The sequence below is a fragment of the Cygnus olor genome, chromosome 19 (assembly GCF_009769625.2).
Source record: "Cygnus olor isolate bCygOlo1 chromosome 19, bCygOlo1.pri.v2, whole genome shotgun sequence".
NCBI lineage: Eukaryota > Metazoa > Chordata > Aves > Anseriformes > Anatidae > Cygnus > Cygnus olor.
Genome location: NC_049187.1, coordinates 9,271,701 through 9,297,263, shown reverse-complemented (window position 1 = coordinate 9,297,263; position 25,563 = coordinate 9,271,701). Strand labels below are relative to the sequence as shown.

The following is a 25,563-nucleotide window of genomic DNA, read 5'->3' as shown; positions in this document are numbered from 1 at the left end:
AGGACCCAGCCCCAAAATGTGCGCTGAGGACACTGACAGGAATCATAGAATGGTTTGGGTGAGCCCAGCCAGTGCCACCCCTGCCGTGGGCAAGACCCCACCAGCCCAGGCTGCCCAAAGCCCCCCCAGCCTGGCCCTGGGCACTGCCAGGGACGGGGCAGCCACAGCTCCTCAGGGCAGCCTTGGCCTCGCCTCCCTCATAGCAAAGAATTTCTTCCTAGTATCTGACCTAAACCTCCCCTCTTTTAGCTTAAAACCATCCCTGCCACCCCCAGCTCACAAAACCAGGAACTGCTCTAATCAAGCTCTAACGAAGCCATTCTCTGCACCTTTAGCAGATGGGAGTCCAGTGATAAGAAACGGGCGAGAGAAGTGCCCGCAGCCAGGGCCGGGATGGAGGCAGCCAGATCTGTGCTGACCCCAGGGAGGGACTTCAGTGGGAGCAAACTGCAGGCGTTGAAACAAAACCAAACCAAACCCAAGCCAACAAACACACACCTGGGATTTAAAAGGAAACTAGCAACCAGGTATGTTTCAATAGAATTCATAAAACAAGCATAAAAAGCCCCAAACCACACCAGTAAACACGGCATTTGGCGTTAGTCCTTGTGGGAGGGGGCTTCGCTCCCAGCAGCTGTGCAGCAGCAAGGTGAAGCAACCCTCATTAAACCTGCCTCTCCTTTCGGCCTCGCTCATCCCCAGCAGTCTCTGAAAACGTCCTGCTCACAAACGTTTCAACCTCCTTTTAAAAAAGAAAAATAATTACGCAGGGGAATAAACACTCCCATTCTACAAACGCACAGAAGTGAGCAGTTAAACACGCAACTTCGGGAACTTTTCCAAGATTTATATGTTTTGCATGAAAAGCAAATGTTTTTTTCCTGCCTGGGAAAACATTTAAATGCCACGCTTAGGAAGCCAAGTCCGTTTGTTCCCGCTCGATGCTGCTTCTTGGGCAGAACCCAACCCAAGCCTCGCACAGCCCAGGGACTGGTGCCGGTGCTGGTTCCCAACCTGTGGCCAAGTCCCCACAGACCCTGCACATATGGGGCTCATCAGTGCCGCCCTCCTCGCTCCCCCCACGTGGCCGGATTCAGCCCAGACGTGGGGTTTTCCACCCCTGCCCTCCGAGCAGAGGACGCTCTGCAAACCTGGAGCCTTCCCCTGGGTCACAGCCCAACTGGGCCACGACCCAAAGCCGTTGTGCTTTCCTGGGAAGAGGAGGAGGAGGAGCTGGGAAGGAAGGGGTGAAGCTGAGCCCAGGAACAAGGCAGGAGGATGCTTTACTTTTATTTCTCTCTATCCTACTTGATTTTTAATCAGCAATAAATTGAACCAGCTCTGGCCATGTCAGTAGCCATGAGCTACCTCCCCACGGGGCAGGACTGCCCCCCAGGCTCAGCTCCCCTTCCTGTGGCTCTGCCCCCCGAGGGACACCAGCAAGACCCTAAAACGTGGAGCTCTGCTCAACCCCAAGTGCCAAGTCCTCAGTGGGGGACCTGGACGCTTGTCACGGCAAAGCCCTCCTGCTTTTTGCAACAACACGGCAAGTGATTTCCCTCTATTTTCCCACTTATTTCTATATTTTTAAAATCTTTCTGGCCAGTTAGACCAGAACCATCACAATTGCGAAATCCAGGAAATGTGCTGCAACATTCTGTAATACTTGCAAGGCAATTAGCCAAAAACCTCACACAAATAAGCTTTTTTGCCACACCATTCTAACCACCAAGCATTAACCCATTTCTTAGGAAACGACATCTGCTGAAATAACTTCCTAATCTAGGAGCAGGCATGGAAAAAGAGCCGCCGCAGTATCTCTAGCCCGTGGTAAACAACATCTCCAGCCAGAGCAGCTCCACCAGAAGACCTCGAAGTCACCCTGGCTGAGTGCACGGCTTGTCCTGGGTCCTGTCCCCAGAGCATCAGCTCGTCAGGAAAACTGGCACGTGGGGAGTTTTCCCCGCAACACCCGGGCACCGGTGTATGGAACGACGGCGCTTCCTCGGGGAGCCCACGGCGGAGGCGATGGCAGGAGCAGCCAGGGGATTCGGGATGGGGGTTTGCACCGCTGAGCTCTGCTTCTGTAGGACCTGAGCTGAACCCTATTGCGTTAGAAATAAATCACAGCACAGGCAGGACAGCTCCCAGGCAGTAATTGGGAAGAATAAAGAAGCCACTGGGCAATAACGCGGACAGCTTGGTTCAATTTCAAACCTCAGCGTTTACAGGGCTCTTTTTTTTTCTTGGGAAGATGTCAAAATATAAGAAAAATTAAGGTTCATGATTTGCCCTAGGAAACAGTTATCATCTACAGATAAACTGAGGCAGAGCACGATAACATAACCAGCACCACACATTGAACTAGAGCTCACAGGCAGCCAGACACAATTATACTCAAATATCTTTCCCTATTCCAGATTAAAATAGCAGCTACGGTTCTGCGTTATTTATTATAACTCATTCCCACTCTCATTCTCTCTCCCTGCTTTTCCCTCTTCCCCATCCTAAAAAGCCAATAAAATAAAATAAAAAGCTTCCTTTTGGGAACGCGGTGGTAATAACGCCGCTACCATCTGTTGATAAGTCCAAGGACCTGCATGGGGAGGAAGCAGCGTGCGCAGCTGAAAGGGAGTCAAATGTTTGCATGGTTTTATTGAGAAATGAAATCCAGCTTTAAACATAGTAAATCGGAGACTATTCTGAATCACCTCTTGAATTTTTTAATGCTACTCCTGGGAGCACTGAAGGTAAATATGTTAATTTGACTTCAATCACGGTTCAGGAAAAAAAGCGCACTGTATTAGTTTAGGGTACCAAGTCTTAAAACTATTCATGCATTTCTGCATATTTTATACTCAGCAAATAAAGTTCCAAGGTTCTATAAGGAGGCTGAGAAATTATTCTGAGTAAGCAATAATGAGGCGTGCATTATATAAGGCTGATACTAATGGTAATCTATTATTAAAATTTAAGAGTTATAGCAGCTACATCCCGCGCAGCCCTGCGACTTTCCCCCGGCAGGATGGGGAGGCAGCACCCGGGGGGCAGAGGGGCCCCCAAAATTCCTCCCAGCCAGCTGCCTGTCATGCAGAGGCAGCACAGGTCCCTGTGGCTTCGCGTTCCTTGCACCACGCTTCAGCTGATGCTTCGGCGTAACGGATCTCCCAGAACATGTTGGCATTAAAAAATTAACGAGGTTTCAAGTTTGCGCGCCTTAGCGATCCTTGCGGCTCCCTTGACCCTTGATTTCTGCCGCGATACCCCACTCTGGTGGCAAGGAGGACGGAAATTTGACTGGCACGGTAAAAACTTATGTGCTTTCCTTTGTGTGCTCACGTGGGACAGACCACGGCCACCACCCGACACACGGCCTGTGCCACAGCTCTGCCCTGTCCCACACGTAAGCACTGGTGTGCCGAACCACCACAAAAAGAAGCATCACGACGTAGGGGGGCTGAATTGGCACTCAAAAGAGCCTCGGGAGGAACGGGGTAACTACACCCTAGTGCTGCTAACAAAGCGAGCTCCTGACTTCATTAAAAAAAAAAAAAAAGGCACCAACCCAGAATTTGGCTCAGTTTCCTCTTTCCTACATCTTTCGGTGAGCACCACAAGGAGTCTCTGGGGCTGTCAATCTGTATGTGACAAGCACACACAGAAATAGTCGCGGCAGGAGGGCTCAGTAGCAGCAGCAGAGCAGTGCCTCCACGTTTAACTTGTTGCAGGCTCTGCTGGCTGCTACCCTCAGCCCCACAGAGGGGCTGGGCACGCAGGGACCCATTGCACTGCATGCCCTGTGGAGGGAAGGCCCCTTTCCCTGAAATGCAAAATTACATTTTAGCTGCGTTTCAGAGTGTACTGCTGGTGTGCAGCAAAGTTATTTTTTAAAGGAATGTTTAAGTTTAGCCCTGACAGGCAATGTTCTGCCCAAAGCAAAGGATACAGGAGCGTAACAATTGCAGAAGCATGCTTCGTTGGGACCCTTGTACACCAAAAAGGGTGACAGGCAGCTTCACGCTGCTCTCCGACTGAGAGCCATGTGGCAGGGACGGACGGACAGGGCACTAAGCACCACCATCCCCTGGGCACGTGTAGCTCCCATCACCAAAGGGGAAAGCTGCTTTAAAACCAAGCGGCACAGGCTCCAGCCCCTGCAGGGCCTCGCGGGGCAGGAGACGTCCCCTTTGCTCAGCCAACCCACCAGGGCTCCCCGACTCCCGTTCTGAGGTGGATAACCAAGATATCAGCACCCGGCTCCTCACCTCTTTCAGGAACCACCTTTATATGCTGGAAGTACAGCTACGGGGCACCTCACACAGCGCAGCCGAAACAGGACGCAGTGAAACAAGCCATTTCTGAGCCATCTGCAGGAGGATGGCCTGGCCCCAGCTGCTTGTCCCTGCTCTGAGGTGGGCTGGATGCAGCCATCGCGGCCCTTCAGCCAGTGGGAGCTCGGCACCACCAGGCCCGACGGAGGAGCAGGAGGCTCCAGGCCGTCCTCGCCCACACAAATAGTGCCCACCAAAGGCCACAGTGAAGCAGAGCTTGGCTCAGCCTGACCTCCATTCCCCCCGGACCCCGCCGCACCCCCCGTCCACAGAAAGGCGGCTTTTCAACCCAAAACAGCCGAGAGAAAGGAGCCGGCACCCATGGGCGCTCGCTGCCTGCCCCAGAGGCAGGAGGCAGCAGAGCCCCGAGTGCAGCACGCCGCTGTGCCGATTCACACGCCGGCCCCTTGGTATTTTTTCCCAGAAGGAAAAACAGAAGATGCTTTCCATAAGCAGACGATTTCAGCAGCTAATTTTACCATCACTTATGGTCGACTTTATGACTAAGATTTCATGCTGACTATATTAATCCTGTCAAATCTCAGAGTGAGAGAGAAATGATACTGTATATTTTATGGCTGCAATAACTTCTAAGCCATTAGACATGCATGCTGACATGAAAGTAATCAAATTGATTTTTTCCCCTATTACAATGAAGAACTTTGCATGAGCATATAGACTCTCTGGCAGAGGAATGAAACCCCAAGAACCTTGTGCTCGCTCAGGAAATTAAGAAATCACCACAAGACATTGTTCAGAAATTTGGGTATTCTGCTTACTTGCATGTTGTTGTCACTAAACCAGAAAGGCACACGCTCGTCGAGCAAACGATCAACAAAAGACAATGCAAGGAATAATTTGAGGTTTTGGAAAGAAGGCAAACATTACAGCAGTTGCAATTAATTGCCTTCCGAGCATCAAAGGCTCCGGCGTGCCGTTGTTAACCTCGCCAGGCTCACCGAGCCCCTTACACAGCTTCCTTGCCACGTTCTCAGGTGTTAAACATAAAAGCGAGAACAGATCAGAGGAAGTTCAGAGGACTTCTCGGGAAGCCCCGAAGACCTGGAGGCACTAACGGATGCAGCACAGTGCCGCTGAAACCCCCCTGACGCCGAGCACTGGGAGAGCTGGGGCCAGATCCAGGCGCTCGCAGCGGCAGCATCTCCATCCAGCCCTGCAGCATGGCCGGGCTGCGCCGGGGGAATTGGCAGACGGTGCTCAGCTGTCACCCCGCAAAAAGCCACTTTTCTCCTGGGGAAAAAGCAGCTTATCCCCAGGGGCGAGAGGAGAGCTTAGATCCGCAGGCAGAAGCGCTGCTGGAAGCTCGCGCCGGCAGCAGGAGCCCACCGAAGGCAGGGACGGGACCGTGCTGCAGGCAGGAGCCCTCTGCTCCCCTGTCCTGCTGTCCCCTTGTAGTTACACGGGCAGGAAAAAAGAGATCATTAAAAGTAATTGTTAAAATGTAAATAGGCCTTTAGTTTTAAATTACACTTGCTCTGTGGTTGTTTTTTTTTTTAAAACCCAACTCATAATTACACCTGGAACCACGAAACCTTTCCTTAACTACAGCAATTACCCAGGATTATAATTTAAGACCTTTAAACTGAGAGACTTGTAAAGTTCTGCACAAAGTCAGGTCACAGCCATCCATCCCTGTGACAGGCAGGCAAGGCACGGGACAGGGGGTGCTGGTGCTGGGTGTTTTTTATTTTATTTATTATATATATTTTTTAAATATGTATGTCCATGTGTGTGTGTGTGTGTGTACAGCTTCTCTGGGCTAGCAAAAGAATCCTGCATTTAACTCGCATGCATTTAGTTGCAAATCAAAATGTTTCAGTAGCTCTCTACCAACAGCAATCAGTTCTGTCTTTTTTTTTGTTCTAAGCAAAAACTTGGAAGTACAGAAACGTAAAACCACAACTACAAGGATCACTTCAACCAAGACTTGCAAAATGCCAGTTCCAGTGAATTAATTCAGCCTGTTACCCAAGGCATCTGTAACGTCATCTGAGTTGCTGCTGCAGTCCAAGCATGCAAAAGGTTTTCATAAAAGTTATTAAACAGAAGAAACTACTTTTTGGATAACTTTTTAGTTTAGTTCAATTCAAATTTAAGAGTTAGCACCTCTCCCCTGTGACAGCTCACAAAAGCAGAGACTCACCCTCGTACCTTTAAAGCCTCGTTGCTCACCCCCTCAAATGCACTTTGTTTTCCACTCCTTTATTTTCTACCTTTCGAAAACCGAATAAAGGCAGCCTGCAACTTCCCCATCATCTCCTTCGGGCTCTGCCCGGGCAGCGGGACAGAAACCCTGCTTTGCTGCCCGCGCCACTTCTGCCCGTGTTTACCGACCACATATTTTTTAAATGACCCCCGCCCGCACGGCGCGCTGGGAGCGGCCGCGCTGCACGCGTGACTCGCGACGTTACGGCCCAGCACCAAGCTTGTCTCTCTGCCCACATTCCTCGGCAGTGACCGCATCCCCCAGCGCCGTCCTCGCACGGACCCGCACCCTGCCACGTTACCCGTGGCCACGGGGGACCGGGGCTGGCACCCAGTGCACCAGGGGCAGCCGCGAGGGCTTGCTCCTGCTGCTGCTGCACCTCCTGCAATCGAGAAAGCACTTTTTTCTTTCTTTTTTTTTTTTAATTGTGTATAAGCAAAGGCTTTCCCAACAGAAGGGGACCAAGTGACACCTGCAAGCTGTGGTGCTCCCAGCCACCCAGTACAAACTGGGGCCATTTGGGCAGCCCGGCACTGGGCCCCGCTGCGGAGCGCGGCGCTTGTTTTGGGGCGGTGCGGTAACTGTCCTCCCACACACCCCTCCCGGTCTGGCCACAACTGCCTCGCTCAGAACACAAGCACGCTATTCACCAGAGGGTCCTTTTAGCCAAACTGTGACAAAATTATGCTTTAAAGTTATTAGACAAAACACCCAAACCCATAGTTTTGTAAAGGTAGACGAGGTCTCCCGGGAGAGGCAGCGAACAATATCAATGAGTTTCTCATGACCTTACAGAGATTGCCATGACAACACGGTTTCAATCCTCCAAACATGGATATATTCATTTGCACCAGTGTGATTGAGAATAATTAGAGCGAGATTCTCCGCGCTGGGGAGACCGGGAGCCACAAAGCGGCGGCGACGCCGCGGCCGCACAGCCCTGCACGGAGCTCAGCCCGCGCCGCGCGATGGGGGAAGCGCTCACATTGAAATGTAAAAAAGAAAACCCACAACACTCTTTAGAGCCGTGTGACCTAATTCATTATAAAGAATGTCAGTTAGCAAACCTCTTAAATAAAACATTAAGCTAGAGGTAATTTGAAGCCTTGTGGATTTTGTTTTACTCAATTATTTTCTAATGCTTCAAGTTGAAGAATAAATATGCAGAAATAAAAAAAAAATACCAAGGGTTTCATTTAATTCTTTTGCAAAAGAAATGAAGACATTCATACTAAAACAAAATACCCTCTACCAAGCCAGATTTTTAATTAAAACTTTTAAGTCCTACAAGATTCTTCAAGGTTGCAATATCTGCTTTGGTTTCTCTGGGCTGAAGCTCAGCCGTCCGCTGATGCCAGGCTCTGAGTCAAGGTTCTTCCACTCCAGCCAAGGGCACCAGGGAAAGGCAGGGGCTGGGCAGCAGCGGGGTAGGTGGGGACAAAGCCTGCAGAAGAGCAGCAGGGGACAGAGGACGCTCCTGATGTGCACGATCTAACGCCAGGTTAACTGGGAAGTGGGGAAAAACAACAGGGGGGAACTTGGTGGTCAGTGCTGCCGATGTTCTTCTAGGAAACACCATCAAACCCAAGGAAATTTGCCTCTTTCTACTGCAGCCTTCGTGCAGAGCTTAGGCTTACCTATAAGAAAAGTAAGTTAGAGGCCAGAAAATTCTGCCTTTAGCTTAAAACTCCTGGGCGGGGTTTTCTGAGCCCTTGCCTCCATCCCCGGGCACCCAGAGCGGGTGCGATGCACATGAGGACGGGGAGTTGTGGCCACCACCCCCAGCCTCCCTCAAATAGCATTCCCGAGGCTTCCATTTACAGGCTTTTCCAAAAGAAAAGGAAAATCAGCCATTTATATGCAGGAGCGTTGTTTTATTCTCTAACTGCAGCAGTTCAGGGGAGCAAACTTCCCTCTGCCCCATTTACAGCACACATTCCTGGATAAAGACGTTGCGCAGAGCATCCCTGCTGCCTCCACGGCGCAGCACCGGCAGCTGCTTGGTGGCGAACGGCAACAGCGCGGCAATTTAGGAAGAAGGACGGCTCCTGCGTCCGGCCGAAAATACAAGGGGAACACTGGGAAACGGAAATTAATGGTCTGGTGCGACAGATTATCCTGCTGTCTGGGCGAACCCAGCACCGAACACGTGCACAACGGCACGGGTGGTGCATCAACGCCCCAGCCCAGCTCCGGCCCTGGGGACGGATCCTGCCCGAGCTGCAGCAGACGCGTGCAGCATTTCTTCCAGCCCTGCGTGGATCTGCAGGGATGGGGGCTCTTGGCAGGGCAGCTGCCCATCACTCCCCAACCCGCACCGCGGGATGAGCACGTGCCACCAGAAGAGCCTTGGAGCAGAAACGGGCAGGCTTGGAGCTGTGCTTGGACGTGTGCGTGGCAGCGTCACCGTTTTCAAGGGGACACCAGGAAGAGGTTCGCAGAAACGCGCTCCACAGAGCTCCTCCGACAAGCCCGCGCTGCGAGCGGAAACATCCAGGAAACGAAAACCCCGAAGATCAGATATTCCTTCCTGCCACCGCGGTTAGAGCAAAACACCTCGCCGCTTTGATTCATCCTTTACACAAACCAAACCAAACCAAACAAACAAACAAAAAAAAAACGACCCAAACCAAACACTCCTTTCCCCGAAACTCAGCAAACAGGCTGCAGGGAAATGCCCGGGGCCGACCAGGGGCCAGCTGCTGCCACCCCTTGCCTCTGCCACCCCTCGCCACTGCAGCAGCTGCACCCCGCAGACACTTTTGGGGTGCCACAAGTTCTCCTGAGCAGTGCTACCCGGCACAGGCGGCGGCACCCGGCTGAGCACCGGCGCGCACACGTCCTTCCGAGATGGACAGGCCCTGACGGATCTGCTCCTCTGCACACTGCAGCAGAGCAGGAACAAGGATTAGTATTCACCCGCTCATAACGGGGAAACCCTGCAGCTAGAGGTGGAGTCGGTCGGTGCCTGAGCATCCAGCCTAAGTTGCTTGATGAATGCTAACTATGACTTCCAGCTTATTTATCTAATTTGGTTTGATTCTAAAATATTGAGTTATCTAACCAGACAAAAAAAATAGTCTGAAAATTTCCCATGCTGGTGAAAACTCACTCTGCTGTTTTACGACAGGATAATTCAATATATATCTCTGAATATTACTGACCTTTCTCAATCGCATTTGTATTGAGAAATGCCTAAAGAAATTTCAGGACAAAGGCTACAGTTTTTCAAGATGATCTGAAGTGCCTGAAAAACGGGGTTCTGCAGTGAATGAACTTTTTCAGCTCCCACTGCCATCCACAGCCTGTAAATATTTTAGCCATATGAGCTGGTTACAATATTTATTAGGGTCTATTTTTGTCAATCAATCCATACAGCATCTGATACCTATAGAACGACCCAGTGGAGTCTGGTTTCTGTATCAGGAGCAGCTCTGAACCGATACAAGGAGTTTCCAACAAAAAAATAATGGAGGAGGGATGAAGTCGGTGGCCAATTCACCGTGACTTCAGCAAGGGCTAGGATTTCCTGCAGGAACGTGCTGATGCCCAAAAACACAAAGCGGGCAGGGCTGGAGCGGCTCGGGGCAGGACGAGCCCTCGTGCCGCAGGTGGACGCAGCCCTGGGGGTGTTGCCACCTCCCACTGCCCCTCGCTGGGGATGTTCACCCTGCGACAGGTCGCCAAGGCTGCCACACGTGCACTGTGCTGGAATTTCAGGAATCTGGTGCTGTTCGATGTGCTTGAGCCCTCGATGTGCACTGGTGGCTGCGGCAGGGCTGCAGCCCGATGCTCAGCACCACGCGAGCCCCGAGCTGAACGCTGCCACAGCCCGCAGTGACCGTTCATGGGGGCTTGAAGCAACGGCCTGAGCACACGAATTCTCCCCCTCTCTCCCTGAACCCACGAGGTACAATATCCCCCCACCACGCAACCCTGCCCTGGTTTTAAAATTCATACTTTATCAGCTTGAGTTGAGAGAATCCAGCAGAAAGGCACAAATGGATTGTGCTAGTAAGCAGAAAAACTGTTACATCTTCTGAATGTAATTTTGCCAAAAGCTTCTGCACAATTTTTTTTTGTCACGCTTTGCATTATGAAGGAAATTTCTTTTTAGAAGAACAGGAGAGTGATTTGCATAATATTCTTTGCAAGTTAATATCAGCCTCTGATAATGATCTCTGCATAATGCACAAACGTTTGAGAAGACTGTTACAACACTAAGTAATCATATTTTAAATTATGTTTCCCTTTATAGAAAGGTGTTGCAAAAACACACAGACATGAAATCTGTCTGTTGAAGTCCTCAGAACCACCTGACCATCTTCCCACTATTCTACTGTTACATATTGCAACACCGCCTTTCAAAATCTTACAAAACAAATTACGCTGCAACAGTCTGGCTTCACAGAAGGCAGAGCTTTTTCCTGTGCCGATGCTACAGCACATTAGATTTCACAAGAGCTTCTGATGTTCTCTGCGAGTTAAGCAAGGAGCCACAAATTAAGCCGTAACACAATTAGGCACGCCGCATCAGCTCGGCCGCGCTCCCCGCACCGGGCCGGTGGCGGCAGCGCGGCTCCGTGCCTGTGACACCCCCAGTAGGCCGCAGAGCCCCTTGCGGGTGCTGGAAATGAAATGGGGACCCTACAACCCCTGACACTTTGTCTAGGATGCTCCCGACCCCGAGCTGCCTCCTGGCAGCCCCCGAGTCCCCCAGCAGCTCGCCGGGTGCCGCCGAGGCCTCTGCTGGTGTTAATCGGGCCGTGAGCTGGCCGTGACGAGGGGAGGGCCAGGAGGAGGCCGCCTGCTCCAGCAGCCCCACGGCAGCTCCTGGATGTGGGCACGAAGCATTTCCCTCTGCCTGCACCAAATGGGGGACGTGGGTGGGAAGGTAACGGACTGGTGTGTTACACGCGTAACGTGCCTTACAGCTACAGCCAAGCAGTTCAAACCGGAGCCAACCTTCCCCAAACGAAAATCGAGAGGTCGGAGGGGTTCAGATGGGTTCCTGGGACAAGCCTTGCACGAGACAATCAAATATCAAAGCTGCGAACTTCAATTAAGCAGAGACAGGCGGCGTCCCACCCAGCCATCTCACCCCAGGACCGAGGAGAGGTGGAAGAGAGCGGGAGGCGGGCTGCACGGCGCCGGCTGCGCTGCCGAAAGCTGCCCTACGAAGCCCCTGCGGGCATCCCAGCCGCTCAGGAGCAGAGTGGGCAACACCAACGTCCCGCTAGCACAACCCACGTCTCCAGCACACGGCGGGGCAGAACGCAGCGCTGAGGGTGTGTTGTTGGGCTTCTCACCTCTGCTTTGGGGCTGCGCACGCGGCGGCGGCTCCAGCCGGCCTGCGGAAGGGAATCGATGCAGACAGTGTGGGGTGGGCGATGGGTTTGTCCCCTGCAAGCCTCAAGACCAGTTGGAAAGCTCATAAACTGCTTCACCAAGATGGGAGGAATGAGCAGTTTGCAGGTGGGAGGCCTGCACTGGTTTTTCAAGGTCGTTTAAATAAGTCACGACCTTCACTATTTAAAACCTTAAAACCTTACAAAACGGTAAAAAATGCTACCGGAATATTTTTGACATTTGAAAAATCACTTCGAAAAGCACCATCAGACCCCACCACCGAACACACGTACAGCTGTAGCGGTCCTCCCTGCTTTGCTGGTGGCCACGTGAAGAAATGATGCTCCGAGCTCTGCTGAGGCTGCGGCGGGGGGCACGGCTGAGCCGGACGGCCTCACACTGCAGGCTCTGCTCGGGATGCAGCCCACGAGCGAGCCCCAGAGCTCACCCCGGTGTCCAGCGAGCGATCCTGCCAGCCTGCAGCGGATCCCTCACCTATGGGCAGCAGCCGCTGCCTAGCAAGGCTCCACGCAGAGCCCGGCCAGCCCGCAGCCTAAAGAGGCTGCATCTTTATAGGAAGTATGGGCTGGCCTTTGGTTAAAAAATAAAATACGTATTTGTGGTCTGGGTAAGATCTGGGAGCCTCGATAAAAGCTGAACAGCTCTGGGCTGCCTGCAGAGAAGGATCTACCTGTGCAGGCAGCTCCCAGGCAGCAGACACAAGTCCTCCCTCTGCATCGCTCCTTACACGAGGAAACTTCCTAAATTTGACTATGAAAATATTCACGAAGATATCAAGTGGCTGGGAACTTGCAGCCACTCTCTTCAGGAGTGCCCACTGAGGACGAAGCACACACATGCCTTGGAAGCAGGCACACCCGGCTCCTCTCCACGGTGGGCGGGAGCACAATGGGCAACACGAGGGAAAAGCCCCCCCAGCTGTTCCATCAGTCATCAGGGCTACAGAAAAACCCAGAAAAAAAAAAAAAAAACAGAACCCAGAAAAAAAAAAAAACAAACGGAAAAACCCAGGGCTACAGAAACCCCAACAATGCTGTGTAAGGATATAAAATAGCCTGGGTGCCAAAATTGGCATTGCAGGCTGGGAACAGGAGCATCACCAGCACCGGTGGGTCCGAAACCCGGCGCAGAGCCGAGCCGAGATGCCTCAAGCTCTGCCCTGACTGCAGGTATCGCAATCCTGCTCGCTGCTTGCGCTGCAAAGCCGGAGCACTAGATGCAGATTGAGGCCAAAGTAACATGTTTACAGTTGTGCAACGGAAAAAGAGAGGGAAGAAGTAAACAGTTGTCTGAAAAAGAGGGTTATTGGATTTCTTGAAGCGACTTAAAATGAAATTTCCACAGATTTTATTGGGCTGCTCGGGTATTGATTCTGGCGTGCTCCTTTTCAGGTCTGCAGCGCAGAAGGCCCACCCCGCTAGAAGCCGCGCTCGCTCGCCGTGCCAGCAGCGTGCGCGGGGGGACATTTGGGGTTGCTTTGTTCCGCTCCCTCTCCTTGGCCTACGACTGCTGGCGCACATCGCTGAAGTGAGCCAGGGATTTCCAACAGCGACGCCTTTGTTCCCTGCCCGCAGGCACCAGCCACCGCTCGGAGGTGGGAGAGAGCGGGGGAAACCCCCGTGCCCCAGGGGAAGGGGTGCGAACACCCCCGCGGCCCCCAGCGCCTCCCGGGGCCGGCCCCATGCCCTGGGGGTGCTGTACTGGCTGGGACGCACCAGGGATACACCGGGACAGCTCGCTGCCACCTCACTGCCCTGGTGGTGGCTTCCACCTCCCTGCCAAAGGCAGCCTGCTCGACCAGCACAAGAGCCTCGGGCTTCGCCCATGGGCGCTGCGCTCGTGTGCACGCCCGCGGCCAGCAGGACGTCACGAGGTCGTTTGACCCACGGAGCTGCGCCGAGGTGGAACTACGCTCCGTTACCCTCGTGTTCATGTCACACGAGATAACTTTGAATCCTTGTCCTGAATTCCCAGGTTATAAATTCAGGCAATGCCTAACCACTTGACACGGAACAACAACATTATAAATTAAATTATTTACCCACTTTAAAAGGAGATAAAACACTTAAAAATCTGGTCTTTGCTGCATGCGAACAGCGAGCTCAGAGCTCAAGGCAGCCCCTGGATCACCCAACGCTGTCCAACGCGGGATTCCTTGTGGGGGCCTGCTCGGTGCTCACGGCTCCACAGGACGCAAACTCGGCCCCAAGCAGTCACCACCACTTTCCCTCCGGCCCTGCAGAAGTCCCAGCTCCAGACGGTTTGGGGGCTCAGAAGGCTCCTGCTCAACACCACACCACCACCTGCCCGGCACGGACAGGCCCGCTGCCCTGCGACCTCCCAGTTCCCACGTAGCTTCCCTGAACCCCCGCTCACAGCACAGACACGAGCTGGGCTGGGACGCCACTCCTCTCGGCTGCCAGCCAGCTCCCTCATCAGGACGCACTCATCCTTTGACTTCATGGCTGATCCCCTCACGTTACTGCCTCATTCAGCGGCACACCCAGCCCATTGCCAAGCCCATTGCCAAGCCCATGCCCCGTCCCGGCGCTGAGAAAGCCTTCACCAGGAGATCCGCGCTCACAACCTTCCCCAACACCCTGCAAGAGGTGCAGGCGATGGCAAGCTCTTAGCACAAAAGGAAAACGTCCAGAAACATTCAAGAGAAGGTGCCCAGAAAGCGAGCACGGCTCGGGCTGAGCAGCACAGAGTGTTCTAGATGGGCTGGAGGCTTGGCAGGGCTCGAACGGCCAGGCGCAGCCCATGGACCTGGAGAAGCCATGGCACGGTTCCTAGGAACTGTCTGATGAGTCAAGAAGTCCCGTTGTTCGACTCACTGCACGGCCCGAGAATTAGTCAACCCTCTCTTTAGCCTACCCCGGAGCTAGGGAGGGGGGGCGCACTGGCCCCCAACCAAATATTGTGTAAACTGCAGAAAACCTATTAAAAATAATTAATAATGATAATCACTCAACCTCTAGAAACACCATTTTGGAGGATGGGAGAAAACACAAAGCCATACAGCGAATTATTTGCTCTTCTCACACGCCTTTCTTCCAGGGGCCTCGCAAACTCACCACCACCCGACGCGACGCCCTCACCGTGCACAGCCCCGCTGGCAGCAGGACCCCCGCATCTCATGGGCTTTTTATTCCTACAGACACCCCCAGAGAGCCGAAGCGAACTTCCCAGCTTCCACTTTCTAAAAGGCTTCCCCCTCTCCCTCCTTTTCTTCCCCCACTCTTTTAAAATCCAATTATAGCGCAGCTCTCTCAGCAGGGGTCAGTGTAGAATAAGAATCGCCAGAGTTAATGGACACAGGACCAAAAAAAGATTAATGCCTAAATGGTTTCAAAAGTTGTATGATGCAGATTTCATTAACATTTTAATTGTAACGTATCTTTTTAATCTGCTTTCACACTAATGGTTTTATAGGCTTCAAAAAAGAAAAAACTGCTGACAACAAAAATATCAACATAAAAAAATTAACAGACAGAACTTCGGGCTGTAATGGGAAACGAATGAAATGCAGAAAGCCGTGTTAATGATGCATTAAGAGCAGAGATTGTGCTTAAACAAGAGTCAAAAACTGAGCGCTACAATTGCACTCCCGGGCGCCCCTTCCCCAGGCAGCCTCAGCCACCCGGCTCCTAGCAGGCCCCGGGCAGCACGACCAGAGGGAGGCACACTTTTATGAAAAAAAAGCATTTTAAACTTGTCAATTCACCTAATTTATTCCCGGTGATATACCAGGCCGGGGTACAGGCTTTTTTCTGCTGTTGTTCTCTATGGCCCCGTGCACGGGTGGCTTCGTCCCTGCTCTGCAGGCTCAGGTACCGTGGCCACGGCAGCGCTCACACATGAAGAATGCAGTTCCAACCCCTGCGCAAACTTTACTCTTAACTGGAAGACAGCTAAACCCGAGCAGCGATGTTCCGGTAAGCACAGGCGTGCACCCATGACGTCTGTGTGTACGAAGAGGAGGGAGCTGCAGAGCAGGCAGATGAAGTTTCACACAACTTTGTCTTTGTGCAGAGCAGTGACCAAATGGCACGGCCCCCACCCGGGAGGCTGGCCTGCAGCTCAGACACGCTGCAAAAACTATTGCCTTATTTTGCAGCCTTTTACTTTGGAGTCTGTAAAAACTTGTCAGAAGGGCTGAGATCAGTCAGAGCCATTCAAACCCTCCGTACGGCTGTCAGCAAATCACAGAAACCTACGTCTGTGGTGAGAACGTGATCCCAAAAGGTAACCCACGGCACATCACCCTGCTCACGTTTACTCCTGCGAAGGCTGCTCCTGCTGGTGCAGCCCTCCGAAAGCTTTCCAGGGAACAAACACCTACGGGGAGGGTGAGCCCCTGCTCCTGGGCACCCCGATCCCACCGGCTGTGAAGGTTCAGCTCGGCACCTCCGTGAGACGCCTGTGCCCACGGGGCCACGTGGGTGCCAGGGCAGCGGGTGGGTGCCTCCCACCCCACGCTGCCCGGCCCCAGCTGCCTCTGCCCTCCCAAACCGAGCACTTCCAGCCACCTCCAAGCGTGCAAAACCTCTCTCCCTGTCTCTGTCAGGCCACTGCCTTCCACGTGGGATGCCCTGAAACGCCAGCCGTGTGTTTACACACCTGCATCTCGCGCCTCTGCGCAGCGTAATCCCTTCACAGCTTGGCACGCTGGAAAGCACTGAGGACGGAACATTATCGCTCCTCGGTTTTGCCACTGCTGTATCTTCGCTGAACAGCGTCTTTTGCAACATCTCTGCAGGAAATTATGGTATTCTCCAACCCTGCTCTTGTTTTTCTAATGCCTCATATAATCGGAGCGTAAATGTTTGTCCTATGACAGCGAGAACTGGCATGTGAAATATGTACCCCCACACAATATATATAACCGAGGCTGCCATATGCTTCCCCAGTGGATATCATGATACGAACGCGCTCGTGGAGCCCAGCCAGCGCTGGCACCAGAACACAGGACCCTTTCCACACAACTGCGCTGCCATCGGGCCCACGAGCCTGACGAAGCACAAGCTCGGTCATATTTAACTCGCAACGCTTCACACACGCTATTCCTCAACCTGCTGCCGAAATTCCAGCTCCAGACACCCCGGGATGAAACACATCCGTCTCCTCCCCCGGCCCGACGGATCTCGAAGAGCCCCAACCGCCACAAATCGGACGCCGCGAGGAAGGAGGATTTTTCCTCCCTTTTTCCCTCGTGATTTACAGATCCCGATGCCGGCCGTATCTCGGCGGGGTGACGGCGAGGCGAGGCGCTGCATCTCGCCCCGGTGCCTATATATGGCCACCCCGACGGGGCCACCTCCCCGCCGCGCTGCTGCCGCCTGCTCCTGGCGCCGCGCTCGGCGGCCGGCCGGCAGCGCCGGGCACGCAGCCACCCCACGCTCCCCCCACCCGGCACGTCAGGAAGCTTCACCGGGAGGGGAGAGCGAGGAAAAAGCACATTTCAAGACTGTCCTGTAGAGAATCATTGCATCAGGATGGGGTCGGACCTGCCAAGTTACTTGTGTTTAAGTGGACAGATCGGAATCGCCCAGAAGTTTGAAAATCCGTCTTTTTTTCTGAAAACCGCACCCATTTATGCAGCCCCCCCACGCCGGTTTGTTACTGGAGGGCAGCTGGTGGCTGCTGAAGCAGCAGCAGCAGCGATTTCTCCGCCCCATCCACCCACCTAAGGGAAAAAATGCACTGAAATATTTGCCTTGATAGGAAACGAAACATAAAAATGTACTTGACATGCAAATTTAAAAAAGAAAAAAGTCTGACGCGAGGACCTGCAAAAGGCTGAAGCAGAAGCAGGCTGCCTGCAAGCAGCGCTGGGAGCACATGGAGCACCGAGCCCGTGCCAAGAGCTATTTATCTTCATTTCAAGGGGCGGCGAGCTTCGGAGGGTCTCCGTCACCGCAGCGAACAAACGACCGCGCTCGGCACGCGCATGGCCCAAGTCCTGCGAGCAGCTGCAGGCGCCCGTCCTGCCGCTGTCCCCAGGGGCTTCAGCCCACCGAGACGCCTCCGGCAGAGGAAGGGAGCCCGGCGAGCTCCCTCCATCCACCCGCAGCTCCTCGCGGCACAGGCTGTCCCCGCAGGATGATTTTTATTACCTCCGTCCCCATTTAGGAGCCATCACATGACAAAAAGGAGCGCAACGCCGCCCAGCTGAGCTCTCCCCGGGACTGCTTCTCCCTGCCCGGGATCGTGTCACGTTAACAAGTTTTCCCTTAATGGCAGCATTTGTGGGTACAAACGCTGTAGGATTTAATGTATTTTTTTTTTTTCAATTTTCTGTTCTGCCTCCAAACATTTGCTTAAAAACAAGTTGAACTTAAAAAAAATCGCTAATGAATCACAGTTCCTAGCAAATGAGCAATTGCAGTTGACACAATGAATTATGCCTGAAGCAAGCTGGGAAGCATATTTTGCAAATGATCTCATCCACAGGCAAACCTGGCATGACACTTGATTTGCTAAAAAAGACACAAAGGCTGTCAAAATTCCTGTCACTTCGCAAATAAAGTCAGGTAGAGAAAACCAACAGCCTCACCCTCTTTAGCATGCTTAACCTATTTCTCAATTTCTGCACAGGCTCGATTAAGAAGAGCCCTGCGCCACACACACCCTTTAGGTGTTTCCATCCAAACTTGTTTAAGCCCGGTGACAGCGGGAGGCCATCGGCCCTGCCTCGACCTCCCGAGGTGCTGCAGACCCCGAGGGATGCTCAGGTGGCAAAAAGCCCCCGGCTCAAACCCAGGGCTGACTGCAGCACGGTGCGGAGCTCTCTGGCCGTTAGGTTCGCTGGGGAACCTCCAATGCAGTTTATTTTCCTGATAAAGTTTTATTTTATTTTTATATTTCAGCGGAATGTTTGCATTTTGCTTCTGTCATTTCATTCGACTAGACTCAAAGAAATGTAAAATAAAATTAAAAAAGAAAAGAAAAAGCAATTAAAGTGCTGCCCTTCCTTTCAGTTCTTCTGCCCCGCGCTCCCCAGCATCACTGGGGCTCCCCGGGACCCACTCCTTTCAGCCCAGCCCAGCTGTTTTCCCCGCTGCAGGTCCCACTAAAAATCCGCCTGGCTCATAAAACCTGGGAAAAATTCAGACCTAAGGCTGAAGCCTCATTCTAACCCCATTTTGTCAGGCCTGGGTATTTTTAAACACAGGCATTGTACAGAGCAAACCAACAGCACAGTCACATCATCGTTTTGCAGGGTTGTTTTGCTATGTTTATCCACAATCCAATGGTTCCACACAATCCTTTATAACACGCCCGCCTATCGCATCCGAGAGCCATGTACCAATTTAAGTGCTATTATGTCAATAAAGCCAGCTTTCAAATAAAGTACATATCTGCAGAGGTACGCAGCCCAGCTCCAGCCCTCCAGAAGGCCTGGCAGGGAAATCTGACTTTATAATAAGACGGTCTAAAATAAATATTTCCATTCCAGCGCGAGATGGTTTGCATCCCGACTCGGATAAGCACACACACAAGTCCAGAGGTTTCTCTGAAGCAAACCCAAACCCCTCCCGGACTGCAAAGAGCAGGCCCTCGCAGGAGCTTTTTGGCCCTTCCCCGTGCACCCATCGGTGGTGCCGCTGACCATGAGCCATGTGGCTCAGCACCACAGCTCCAGGTCTTGGCCCGACCCCTCTGAGCTTTCCAGAAGGGCTTGGGCAGGGCGAGAGGATTTCTGTTCTCTGGACTCGTGTAAGCAGCCGCTGTTGGAGTTCACCCGACAAAGGATCTTATTTAACCGTGCCCATCTCCTAGTGACGGGCAGGGTGGCTGAGAAAGGAAGGAGGAGCTCTGAGCAAACCAAACCTGTAAAAACCCAGCGAGGGCAACTCGAGGATGGGGACACCACCCCACGGCCACCCCCAGGCGGTGCACGGGGCCCTTTGCCCATGCAGGAGCCTGGAAACGAAGCTCCCCGCTCCCGGAGCGCCAGAACCCACCCGGTGCCGGTGCCCTCGGTGGCAAAACCCAGCGGCACCGGGCGGGCGTTCCCAGGCAGGCTCGGTTCTGGCAGCTGCAAAAGTTTGGTTTAAAAGAGAGCGTGAACACCGGGGTTTGGAAGCACAGGTGTCCTTGGGAAAGCCGTGCAAGTGCCCAGCCTCTTCCAAAGACAAACGACATGCTTTGCCACAGCGGGCCCCGTACAGCTACGCGGAGACCTCCTGTTTATGCACTTACTGCAATCTGATTTCTCTCCAACTGTTTGAATTATTTAGCAAGCGCTGGAAGTTTTCTCCCAGAAATTCTAAGTTTGAGAAATCCCTCCCTACCCTTTAATGTTCAAATATCTCAACTTCGCTCCCAGAAGCCTTAATTATAAGACCTCTACAGGAGAATAAAAGAACCTACGGTCTTCTTCGGTGTCTTCGGCGCACCGCGGACGGACATTTGTTCTCAGAAGGAGGAGGTCAAGATCCCTAATTATTTTACATTTGCTGCTTACTTCAGATCGGACTATTATTACCTCCATTATCCACACCTTGAGGTCATGTACTGACTGTCCCAGGCAAGGCAAGCAACATAAATTCAACTAATAAGCAAGTGTCTGGCTTTATTCTTTCTAGTCGGAGTGTTGTGTGGAGCGGGGAGCTTCCAGAGCCGCCTGTCCCGGGCGATTCCTGCAGGAAGACGTGGCTCTGGAAGCCCCCACGACGCGACCCCATCCTCCGGGGCAGCCGCTGGGAGGAGGCAGCGCTGACTCCCGGTTTGTTTACCGCCTGCGACTCCTACTACTGTTTAATATTTCAGCTCGAGAAGGTGAAGCAGCAGCGTGCCAGAGCGTCAATTACGCAGGACGCGAGGCAAACGCTTGGCAGGCGCGGGGCACGCCGAGCTGCCCGCAGTCTCACAAACGCCTCCCGCCAGGAGCAAAGAGGCAGCGCCGAGCCCTCCCAGCCCCGGCCCGCTGCCGGACGGAGCCTCCGCGCCCCGACGGCCGGGCCAGGCGGCGTGCGCTGCGGGGGCAGGTGCGCTGCGGCCGGGCCCTGGGGCACGGCGACCCCCGGAGCCCCCCCGGAGCCCCCCACCCCCGAGCCCCCCGCAGGCTGCAGCCCGACGGGGGCGCTGGGCAAGCCCCGGCCCCGCCGCCGCCTCCCCCCCAACCCCCCCCACCCCGCCGGTCCCTTCCCACGGCGGCGCGCATGGGCCCGGCCCGGCCCGGCCCGGCTTTTCCCCGCCGTCCTTTTGCTTTTGTTTTTCTGCTCCTCCGCAGCGCCCCCCCCCCCCCTTCTCCCCCCTCCCCCCGTGTGCCCGCAGCCCCCCGGCTGCCAACCACCAACGCGCCCCCCCCCCCCCCCCCGCAGCCCACGGAGCGAGACACGCGTGGGGACCCCCCCGCACCCCCATAACCCCTTACCCCTTATAACCCCCCCCCCCCCCAAGTCCCCGCACCCCTCCGGTACGCCGCATCCCCGGTGGGTAGGGGGGTGTCCCAGGGGGTGCACCCCCCTCAGGACGAGGACACGGAGCGGGACACGCGTGGGAACCCCCCCCCGCCACCCCTATCACCCTCTACTCCTTATAACCTCCATAACCCCCCACCACCCTCCGGTACGCCGCATCCCCGGTGGGGAGGGGGGGTGTTCCTAGGGGGTGCGTCCCCCCGCAGGACGGGGACACGCAGCGGGACACGCGTGGAGACCCCCCCACACCCCTATAACCCCATACCCCTTATAACCCCCATAACCCCCCCACACCCTCCAGTACACCGCATCCCCGGTGGGTGGTTGGGGGGGGTCCCAAGGGGTGCACCCCCCCCTGCAGGACGGGGACACGGAGCGGGACACGCGTGGGGATCCCCCACCCCCCCATAACCCCCCCATACCCCCCCCGCACCCCTCCGGCACACCGCATCCCCAGGAGAATAGGAGTGGTGGTGGTGGTGGTGGTGGTGGAGGGGGGGGGGGGGGGGGGGGAGTCCCAAAGGGCTGCGCCCCCCCAGCAGCACGGGGACACGCCGCGCCCCCCAACCCCGCGAGGAGGGAGAAGAGGAGGAGGAGGAGGAGGAGGAGGAGGAGGAGGAGGAGGAGGAGGAAGGCTGCCGGGGGCGGGGGGGGGGGGCTCACCTGCGGGGCGCCGGCCCCATGGACGCGCGGCGCGTCGCTGCCCGGGGCCTAGCGGCGGCAGGAAGTGATTCCAGCCGCTCCTCGCCCCGGCCGGCCCCGGCCTCGCCCAGCGCCGCCGGGCGCCGCGCACAGGCGGCCCCGCCGGGCCGGCCCCGCCGGGGGAGGGGAGGGGAGGGGCGGGGGGGGGCTGGGGGAGGACCGGGAGGGTGAGGGGGGGGGTGTTAAGGGGGGGGGCACCCGGCCCCGCTCCGCCGCCCGGGGGGTCGCGGTGCCGGGAATGGGGGGGGGGGGGGGGGGGGGGGGGCGCGGTGCTGGTTGCGGTCCCCGCGGGAAGGCCCCGTCCGGAGGTGGTTTTGGGGAAGGAAAAGGGGAAAGTGCGAAGGGAGTGTGGGGGGGGGAGGGGGTTCTGGGACCCCACACAGCGCTGGTGTGGCTGAGTGGAGGTGCTGTGCGGGATCCTGCTGTTGTGTGAGAACCGGGATTAAAAACTGCAAAAGGTGCTGCACGGCACTGCGCAGCATGGCATGGCACGGCACGGCATGGCATTGCACGGCACAGCACAGCACTGCACGGCACGGCACTGCATTGCACAGCACAGCACTGCATTGCACGGCACTGCACGGCACTGCACGGCATGGCATGGCACAGCACTGCACAGGAGTGCGCAGCACGGCACAGCCCGGCATGGCACGGCAGGGTACAGCACAGTACTGCACTGCATGGCACCGGACAGCACAGCACTGCGCTGCATTGCGCAGCAAGGCACGGCACAGCACTGCAGTGCATTGCGCAGCACAGCACAGCACAGCCCACTTGCCTGCAGTGTTCACAGGGCCATTTCCTGCCCTAGTGCGACAAGGTGGGCTGCGGTGCAGGGGGCACTCGCTGCTCTGCCCCCTCGCCTGTGCCCGTCGCTCACCTGAGATTTGTGGTTTTGGGATCGGGGATCGGGGACCAGGCAGGAGCTTGTGAGCCGCCCCAAGCGCCGCATGGCCCTGCTCGGTGGCGGGGATGCTCCGGCGCAGCTCCCACGTGCAGGCCAGCTCCAGCGCTGTCCCCTCGGAGAGGAAATCCTGCAGGACTCGCTTGGAGGTCGCGCTGAAGGACACGGCGGCGCAACCTGCACGTGTCCCCAGGTCGCAGCCCTGAAGTACCCGCTGTCTGCAGCAATCCCGTTTGCTGCCACCACCAAAGCCAGCGCGGTGGTTTCCCAGCACCTTATCTGGTTTGTTTTTGTCATTAAGTCAGTCTTGCCACCTACGACTTCCCGCTTTCATTTGCTCCTACCTGTGCTATCACAGTCGGTCCTGAGCACGTTCCCCAGTCTGGGCCCTGCTCCTATGAACACTTGTGCAAACGTCCCACGGAGGGGGCACAACCCACAGGGGGGCTCCCCCGGGCAGGGGGCACTGGCAGGACCCCAGCATCCCAAGGGACGGGGCTTGGAGCGAAGATGGGCAGCACCTGCTCTCGTTGGGGAAGGGGCGAGCGAGCTGCGGCGCTGGTACGAGAGCACGGATGCTGCCTCCCCATAAATCGTGGGGGAATTTGTTTTTGACAAAGTCCCGCAGCCCAGACTTCAACGTCCGCAGTAAGCTGACACCTGCGCTGACCTCTAACTGCAATCGCGGGCTAGAGCCCGGCCGGCCCCGTGTGCACGGCCTTCGGCTCTGCCGGCTGCCTCCAGCTCTGCCCCGTTCCTCCGCGCCATTTCCCTGCCACAAAAAGCCTTTGAAGCATCACAAAGAAAAGCGGAATTATCCGAAGTAGCACTGCTCGAGACTTGGGAACACAAGGAAATTTTCATTCCAAATTTCACTCTACGGCCTAAAAAGTCTTGTTTTGTTTTCTTGCCTCTCTAAGCCCTAAGTATTAAAATCAGTGAACCTATTTGCATGATTAAAGTGAGCAGTGTTAGCCCTATGCCTTCGAAATAAATTTCAAAGGAATAACAAAAACCTCTTTAAAGTATGAGCCTCTTTCTGTCTGCTTTGCATATAAGATTGTGTCAGAACTTCTTTGAATCTGGAAGTTTCTTTTCTCTCACACATTTATCATTTTGAGGCTGCCTTAAAATCTGCAAAGAAATATCCCCATATTTTAAAAATCAGCATCGGATCCTTAGAGCTGCTCAAGGCTGAAGAATTTCATTAGCACTCGACACTTTAAAAAACACTGTCAGGTCAGGACAAACACATTTTCTTTGCTGCGCAAGATAAAATTGTTTTTTTTAGAAATGATGCATGAGAAATATGTCCCCATACTGCGCTCGGAGATAAAGCAATCATAGTCCCCTTAAACGTGACATTCCCCGCTCCTCTTCCCCGTGCTTCATTGAGGGATCTCACCGCGATGCTCCAGGTCTGTCTGCACCCACCCAGGCGCCCGCTCGCTGGCTCACAGGGGGCAAACGGGGCGCGCAGCACAACCCGGGGGCATGGAGCAGCCGGGGGGTCTGGGGAAGTTCTGCCCTTCCCCGGGTGCTTATGTGGGACAGAAAATGCGGCTTGCCCAGGGCCTTCCCTTGGCTTTGGAGGAGAGCAGAAAGCCTGCTAATGCGCCAGCCCGGAGACCGGAGACCGCCGCTGCTCCCTTCAGCCACGGGCATTTTAAAAACGTTCTGTGATGGAGAAAGAAACATTTCTTAAGTACCATTTGATGTCTCAGAATGGCTCCAGGGCTAGAGAAAACATGTTTATTTACTACTGTGCTGAATTTAATGCAAAAGATTGGTTCAGAGACTAGAGGAAACAAAATAGGCAACATTTTCCGTAATGTCTGCAAAGTGTTCTCGGGCTGACGAAAATATTTTCTTTCTTTCTCTCTCTTCCCTGCATTTTTTTTTAATCAAGCATTTCAAATTGAAGAACGGCTTGAGGGCTGAAGAAATCACTTGATAAAACACCCAACATTTACATTCTTGCAGGAGACAAGCTAACGTTTTATTTTTTTTCCATCTGAACAGTAGTTAGTGCAGCATAGGAAATAAAACTGCAGCACAGCACATCTGCGTTAACCCTTCCTGGCTGCGGCTCTCATGTTAAACATTAGCCATCCACTGCAAAGCTTTAGAGAAGATGTTGTTCCCTCTCCAGATCCCAGGCTGGAAGGACACTGAGGGTAGTTGAGATACTCTTTATGGTGCTTCCCAGCTTTACTTCTAAACACCTGCATGAGGGAGCTGGGCTGCCTGGGTACCTCACCTGGAGCTGCCAGGGAGCCCATGGCAAAATCGTGTTGCACCACGACTCTGAACAAACCCAGGGAAAACCAACTCCTTTTGTAGAGATGTGGCTTTCAAGCAAACTCCATAATGAACAAGACCCACAAGATCTTTCCAATCCTCACACCTTCAGAGGGCTGAAAAACAGATCCGTTGCCGTAACAGGACGCATTCTTGAAGCTGGGACACAAGTTTGCTTTGTGGGTAGAAAAAGCGCTATCTACTTAGTCCAATACATGCAACCAGTGTTTGTCTTGCACTGTGAACTACAAGGCAATCTGGAAAGGAGAGAAAATTACTTGCTACCAGAAATCTTTC

At 54.4% G+C, this 25,563-nt stretch overlaps 1 protein-coding gene across 5 annotated transcripts in view; it reads right to left on the bottom strand.

Moving 5' to 3' along the window:
• NACC2 (NACC family member 2) overlaps positions 1-22,157 on the bottom strand; it is a 52,372-nt gene extending 30,215 nt beyond the window's left edge. The window contains exon 1 of one of the 5 annotated variants that reach the window (XM_040531183.1): positions 22,023-22,157. The gene's annotated coding sequence lies outside the window, so the exon portion shown is untranslated. Of the gene's footprint in view, positions 1-6,503; positions 6,901-16,551; positions 20,857-22,022 lie in introns of those variants that run through there. The other 4 variants (XM_040531186.1, XM_040531185.1, XM_040531188.1 and 1 more) reach the window with 4 other exon arrangements.
• Between the last annotated feature and the right edge of the window lie 3,406 nt (positions 22,158-25,563).